Source organism: Capsicum annuum, unplaced genomic scaffold (assembly GCF_002878395.1).
Source record: "Capsicum annuum cultivar UCD-10X-F1 unplaced genomic scaffold, UCD10Xv1.1 ctg5038, whole genome shotgun sequence".
Taxonomy (NCBI): domain Eukaryota; kingdom Viridiplantae; phylum Streptophyta; class Magnoliopsida; order Solanales; family Solanaceae; genus Capsicum; species Capsicum annuum.
In genome coordinates this window covers 1,599,859-1,606,571 of record NW_025858245.1, presented here as the reverse complement: position 1 = coordinate 1,606,571, position 6,713 = coordinate 1,599,859, and positions in this window count along the sequence as shown.

Here is a 6,713-nt window from a genome sequence, read left to right as displayed (position 1 = left end):
CTATGGTTGAAATATTAAAACAACTTGAAGGCATCAAGGGTTTGAAAGGGTTGAGTTACGAGGACCTGTGCATCAAACTTTCTCTGTTTGCTTTCTGGTGGAAAACTTTCTCTGTCTTGTTCTTTGCTTTCGGACTACCATCAAAATGACGCGGTTGTTGTGGCTTGAGGTGATAAACAAAATTTGAAAAGATGTAAAAAAATTTGTTGTTGATATGACCGAGCCTAACTTAAGCTGCCTACGTATCCTAGAATAGAAATCAAGTCACAATGTAGTTCCACATAAGGAGAATCAAGAAAATTGAGAGGAGAATCAAGAAAATCTAGCCATAAGAGTGGGTGGGTGAAGAATGGTAAGATTGATATTTGTGATCTTGCCTTCAAAAGCCCATTTAGTTAATTACGTGCGGTGTCTCTTATGTTAGAGTCTTCAATATTTTATCGCTTCTTCCTAACATCAAAGAATTCCTTAATTTGGGCGATGCTTTTGTAAGTTGTTGGAGTTGATCAAGCATTGTGATTTACGTCTCAATGTTGGCTCTTTCGTGTCATGGTTTTGAGCGAGAGAGTAGTGAATGCGCTGTATAATCTATCTTCATATATAGTCTTGCTGACTTGCATTTTATGGAAGTAAGAGGCTTGGGTACAGTGCGAGTCTTCTTTGCGTAAACTCTGAATATTTCTTGGATGCCTTTTCGACAGTCTCCTTATCTTGTGAGTATCTTCGTATATGAACTCTTGTTTGGTCCACTACATTCATCCTTTCGTGTACCCATTTGGAAGTAAATAACTTGCAACAACAAACACAACAACCTTTTTGGTTATCACATAATCATTTGTCAGTTGAATATGTCTTCAAAGTAGGATGCCTCTTTTGGACACCAACGATACTTTATGCAAAAAGGTCCCTGCGTCGGTGTAATCTTATGTTGATGCAGTAACCATTTTGAGTCACCTATAATGCTTGTGGAATGATAACCTCTCTGGTTATTGCCAGTAATTCTTCGCATATGATCTCGGATAAGTCTTGCGGATCTTTTGTATCAATACGACTTATATATTCCCCTTGAATCGTCAATCTTTGGATTATCTTGCGTATTATTTAATGTTGGATACAAGGTGACTTATAGATATTCTTTGAATTGCTAGCCTTTAGGTAATCCTGCACATTATCCAACTTTGGATAAGAGATGACTTACAGATATCCCTCAAATTGCTAGCTTTCAGGTGTTCCTGCATATCATCCGACCTTGGACACAATATGACCTACAGATATCTCTCAAATTGCTAGTCCGAGGGTAATCCTGCATATAATCGATCTTGGATATGACGTGGCTTATAGAGAACCCTTACACGTATCAATTTGATGATCTCACAAATTCTCCGATAAGGATTTAGTTGCGACTTATGGATAACCTTCGGACTATCAATTTTTGGGTAACTTTGTATACTATCCGGTTAGGATGTTATTGCGGCTTACGAATGACCTATGGACTATCAACTCAGAGGTAATCTTGCACACTATTTTATTTCAAATAATATGACTTATAGATGATCCTCAAATTGTCAATTTCAAAGAAATCTTATATGTCATTTGCTTTCAGATAGCGACTTAAAGACATACCTTTGAATCTTGTGCTTTTGATGAATTCGGATGTTGATTCATAAGATGATGAGATACCCTTGACACCAACGTATGCTATCTCATGTGTCAACAGATATTGAATGTTGATATCCTCGATTGATGTATTAGTCATAATCCAAGCTTGAATGCTTTTGAGCATATTCTGAAAATCCTCCTGAAGTTTTGGTTGACCTCCTTATGACTAAAGTAATGAGTCTTCGATCCTGCGCTGATTGTCGATATAATTTTGGAGCATTTGTATTGATAGTATCTTTTAACAATATTTGTAGAGAAGATCTTTGGTTAAGTGGTGGGAGTGTCTTTCGTATTGACACTTGGTGCATTTCTTTGATATTATAGATATGTTGTCCCCTGTTAATATCTTGCAACTTTTGTGATGACTTGCGTTATTTGTTACAAATCAACGTTAATTGTAACATTTCCAAGTTGAACGTCCTAGCCTTCGTTGATTTCTGAAGTGTTCTTCAAAATTTTGCCCCAGTCCCTTGGAGAGACTTTCTTAACGATTCTTTGCTGCGTATCTTGGGATAGTCTTGACGGATTGTTTTGGGTTTCCTGGATACCGTCACGTTCAAGTTTAGCTCGTCATTAGGGAAAAATAAAATTTTGTATTATAAAGGGACCGAGCCTTATATAGGCTGCCGACGTATCCCACCAAAGGAATCAGGTCGCATGTAGTTCCAATTACAAAAAGGAAGTGATTCTACTTAAGTGCGACCTAACCCGATAAGGGTTGCCTATGTATCTCACCATGAGAAATCAGGTCAGAACGTAGTTCTGTTACATGATAATTAGAGGGGAATCCAATGCCCTCAAATATAGGACTCTATTGCCTACTTCTGAGTCAATCAACCTGGATTAATTGCCATCGTATTTCCACTAAAGTTAGCATTTCTCTGTAGAGTAGCTTCTATGAAAGCCTTGCCGGCTCGGCGTGGAGGATGGTGTCCCTCATGTCATATACACTCTTTCAGTTTCATGACTGGGCATTAGATCAGTATTTGCATTTGGTTGCACTTTGACACATTGGATTGCCCTGACCTTGATCAAGCCACTCAGTTCTATGCCTTAGCCTATTACAATCTTCAGTATCGTGCCCCTGAACTCCAGAGTGGAAAACACATCTCTTTCTTTTATTGAACCATTTAGACAATGAGCTCGGAATCTTCCCCAGCTTGGGTTGTAATAAATTTACAGTTCTCAGTCTTTCAAACAAAAGTGTCAATGGTTCAACAAATTGAGTACGGTTTCGACTGTTCTAACTCTTTGATTTTTGTCTTGGCACAAAAGGTGTCTGATTTTGATAAACTGACACTTGGACTGGAATGCATGGTCGTGATGGATTTTGGTATGTGGGAGCTTGGGGTTGAAGGTAATTTTGTTGGATATTGTAGGCATGATGTAGTTTGTGACTCGATATTTACATTAGTTCCTTATCAGGATTTTTAAGTGATTAGATGATTTAGGTGTTGAGTGGTGTGGTATCACAATAGATACTTCTTCATTCTCTACCTTAGCTCCTTCAATGAACTCCAACTGAGTAGATTTGCTCGAGATGCTTGTCGACTTAATCCTTCCAGAGTCAATTGACTCTTCAATAAAATTCCCCATCTTGACACAATCGACAAACTTCTGCCCTAATTTGGACATTATCTTTTTGAAATAGACACCCTTTTGACTGCGGATAAAATACTTCATCAATTCACTTTCGTCCATTGGTGGTTGAGCTTTTCCTGCTTCGGACCTCCATCGTCAAGAATATTCTTGAAATGATTCAAAGGGCTTTTTTTATATACTAATGAGGGAAAGTCGATCAGGTGCGATTTCTATGTTAAACTTGAAATGATTCATAAAGTCTTCAGCCATGTCGCTCCATTTGCACCAATGACGAGGGTCTTGTTTGGTGTACCAAATGAGAGCCTCACTAGACAAACTTCTAACAAATAACTTTATTATGAGCTTCTCATTTTTGCCAATACCTACCAATTTATCACAATATGCTCATAAATGAGTATGAGGATCGCCGGTTCCATCAAACAAGTCAAACTTAGGAGGCTTGAACCCGACTGGCAAATCAACATCTAGATGGATACATAAATCTTCATAGTTCAAATGCTCATTGACTTAAGTTTCCTTGAGGTGTTTCATTGCCTGCTTTAGATTACGAAGCTCGTTTACAATTATGTCATCTTCTTCTTTCGTCCTTGAATTCATCAAAAACCTACTTTGTCACCCAGATATGTGTTATCCTTTGATGATGCTATATCTTCTTTAATGGGCAGATTCAAGCTCACCAGTTTGATGATATGATAGTTTGAGAGTGATTTGATATAAAGTGTTGAGTGGTAAGGCAAATGCGATATTTCTTGATTTTGATGGTGTTTTAAGGATTGGTAGTTGATATTATGTGTCGTGAGTTGGTGGATGGGTGAGACTAATTTTGGAGAAGGTGCATTGTTCCAGATATAATATTCACCAGGGGTGACCAAGATGTATCATGATTTAAGGCAGCAGTACTAGTGGGATGGTATAAAGAAGGATGTAGCAAACTTTGTATTTCGTTGCTTGTGTTGTCACCAGGTGAAGATTGAGCATCTTAGGATGTGTGCTCAAGGATACGAATAGCCCTAAGCTAACCCATGATATTTGTTTAACTTACAACTCAGAAGAAAAGAGGACTAACTTATATAGAAACTGAAAGTAAGCGATGTCATATCTTAATGAAAGTCATTAACTTGGGAACATAAAAAAAACTTGTTGATCTTAAAACATACATAGTTTGACAAGCCTCTACTACTGGCTAGAGAGCCACTAGGACAGACCCAAGCTGACTCAAACATAAACGGAAATCAAATAACTGAAGTACTTTCATCGCTGAAAGAAAGTCAGATAAGCTGGGTCCTCGGACTATGAGGACTCACTTAAAGTCGGAATATAGGTGATGATGCCCGTAGCCAATCGTGCTGCTGGAGACGAGCATCAGAATCTACATTATAAGATAATGTTGCACATAGACATATATATGGGTCAGTATGTGGTGGCGAATGCATAAATAAAACAAAAGCTATATATGTGTGTGTGTGTAAAATTTCAAATAATGCATGCTAATTGTAAATGTCTCACCTTAGACTTGAGTAAAATTAAAGACTGCAAGATCATAAAACATGGATAATGAAGCATGTGAATAAACTTAGTGAGCCATAACACTTAAATTCTAAAATCTTTACTTTTTATTCTTTCTTATGAGAGATTCTTCTTACCGACGTAAATCATGTGAGCTACTAGAGGCTAGCACCCGAACCTACATTATAAACATATATGTATGTCAGTGCCTATGGAATGTACTGAGTATGTGGGGGTGAATGCATAGATAAAATGAGAGTTGTATATATATATGTGTGTGTGTGTAAACCTTCAAATAATGCATGTTAAGTGTAAATGACTCACTTTGGACTTGAGTAAAATTAAAGACCGCAAGATCATAAAACACAAAAAATGAAGCATGTAACCAAGCTTAGTGAGCCATAACACTTGGTTTCTAAAATCTTTAATTTTATTGTTTCTTATGGGAGATTCTTTTAACCGACATAAACCATGTGAGCTACCATGGAGTCCAACGTCTTACCCACGTTAGGGAGCTATCCTACCCTTGCTATGGGAATAGAACCTTAACTTACGTGATCGGTGAACTTCATCCATATTGGAAAAAATCTTAACCTATAGTGGCTCGTAGTTACAGGAATTTAGGATACGCTCATCCGCATTCCTTTCTCGGTGCTAAATACTACTCCTAGAATATATATATATGCTCATACTTAAGAAATCCACCTTAAAATAGCATAAGGGTTTGTAGAATGAGAAATAGTTATGCTTCTCTTTACTTTAGATCATAATTAAGATGAACAGTTGTGAATTTCATGTCTTATCTTTAGATCAAAAGATCAAGCTTTTCTTTAAATCATGTTATAAAACATATAAATGGGGCTTAAGAGCATCAACCTCCTGTAAACTCAATACTTGTACTTAGGACTTGGAATGCATGCCTTAGTTCATAGAAATTCATAACAAAACATCATGCTAAATAATCATCTTGAAATCTTTCAATAATATTCCAGTCAAGATAATGCAATTCAAATCACAATATGAATCTTATAAGTCAAAATACAGACATATGTAAACCTTGATGCACTTAAAGCTTTCAATCACATGATAGTATCATACTTTAAGACTATGGGTATTAAGGTATGAACCCTAATTCTAAACAAGTAAATTAAATCTTAAAAGTACACTTTTTAGGCACAAGGATGAAATAATAACCTTGTTCATAAACCCCACATACCTAGAATTTCTTGACTTGTGAAGAGAGCTTGGGCTTTGGGACTTGAAAGGTGACTTGGTGAGAGAAATCCTAATCTTGATGTTCTTGAGAATAGGGGGAGAGATGATTTTATTAATTTATTAAAAAGGGAAGGAAAATAACGCTCCTTTGGGAATATAGGTCGTGGGTTGGGAGTTAATAGAGAGGAAAAGACCAAAAGGCCCTTTAATTGAACTTCTGAAATTGAATTGTGTTCTAGATCATTAGTTTGGGAAATCAAGCAATCGTCCAAATTGATCAACCTCTTGCCTGACTCATTTTAATTTTTCCTCAATTGGTGGATAATTGAAGCATCCTCATACGAAAGCAAACAGAGTAAGCCTTCTCCCTACCCCAAAGAATAATGGATTGGATTAAATAACATATATTCCTTCAATACATAAATATGCTTCGTCTTTAATTGAATCATGGCAAATAGACGCAGGACATATTTTCTAATGGGTCCAATACCACCTCGGGTATTGGGTCATCCTAGGCTCATGCCTAAAATAGGATTTTGGTTTAGCTCTATCCTAGGTTTCTAGAGTGGGTTTGAACCAGGCTCCCAAGCGGACGACTTAGGTTTGGAAATCCGAACAACCATTAGACGCCTCACGTGCTAATAAATCGTCGTATTTCCAACACTTTATTTGGAGTTGAACAACAGGGGCTGGGACATCCAAGAAACCCCAAAACAGTTTAATAATCATCA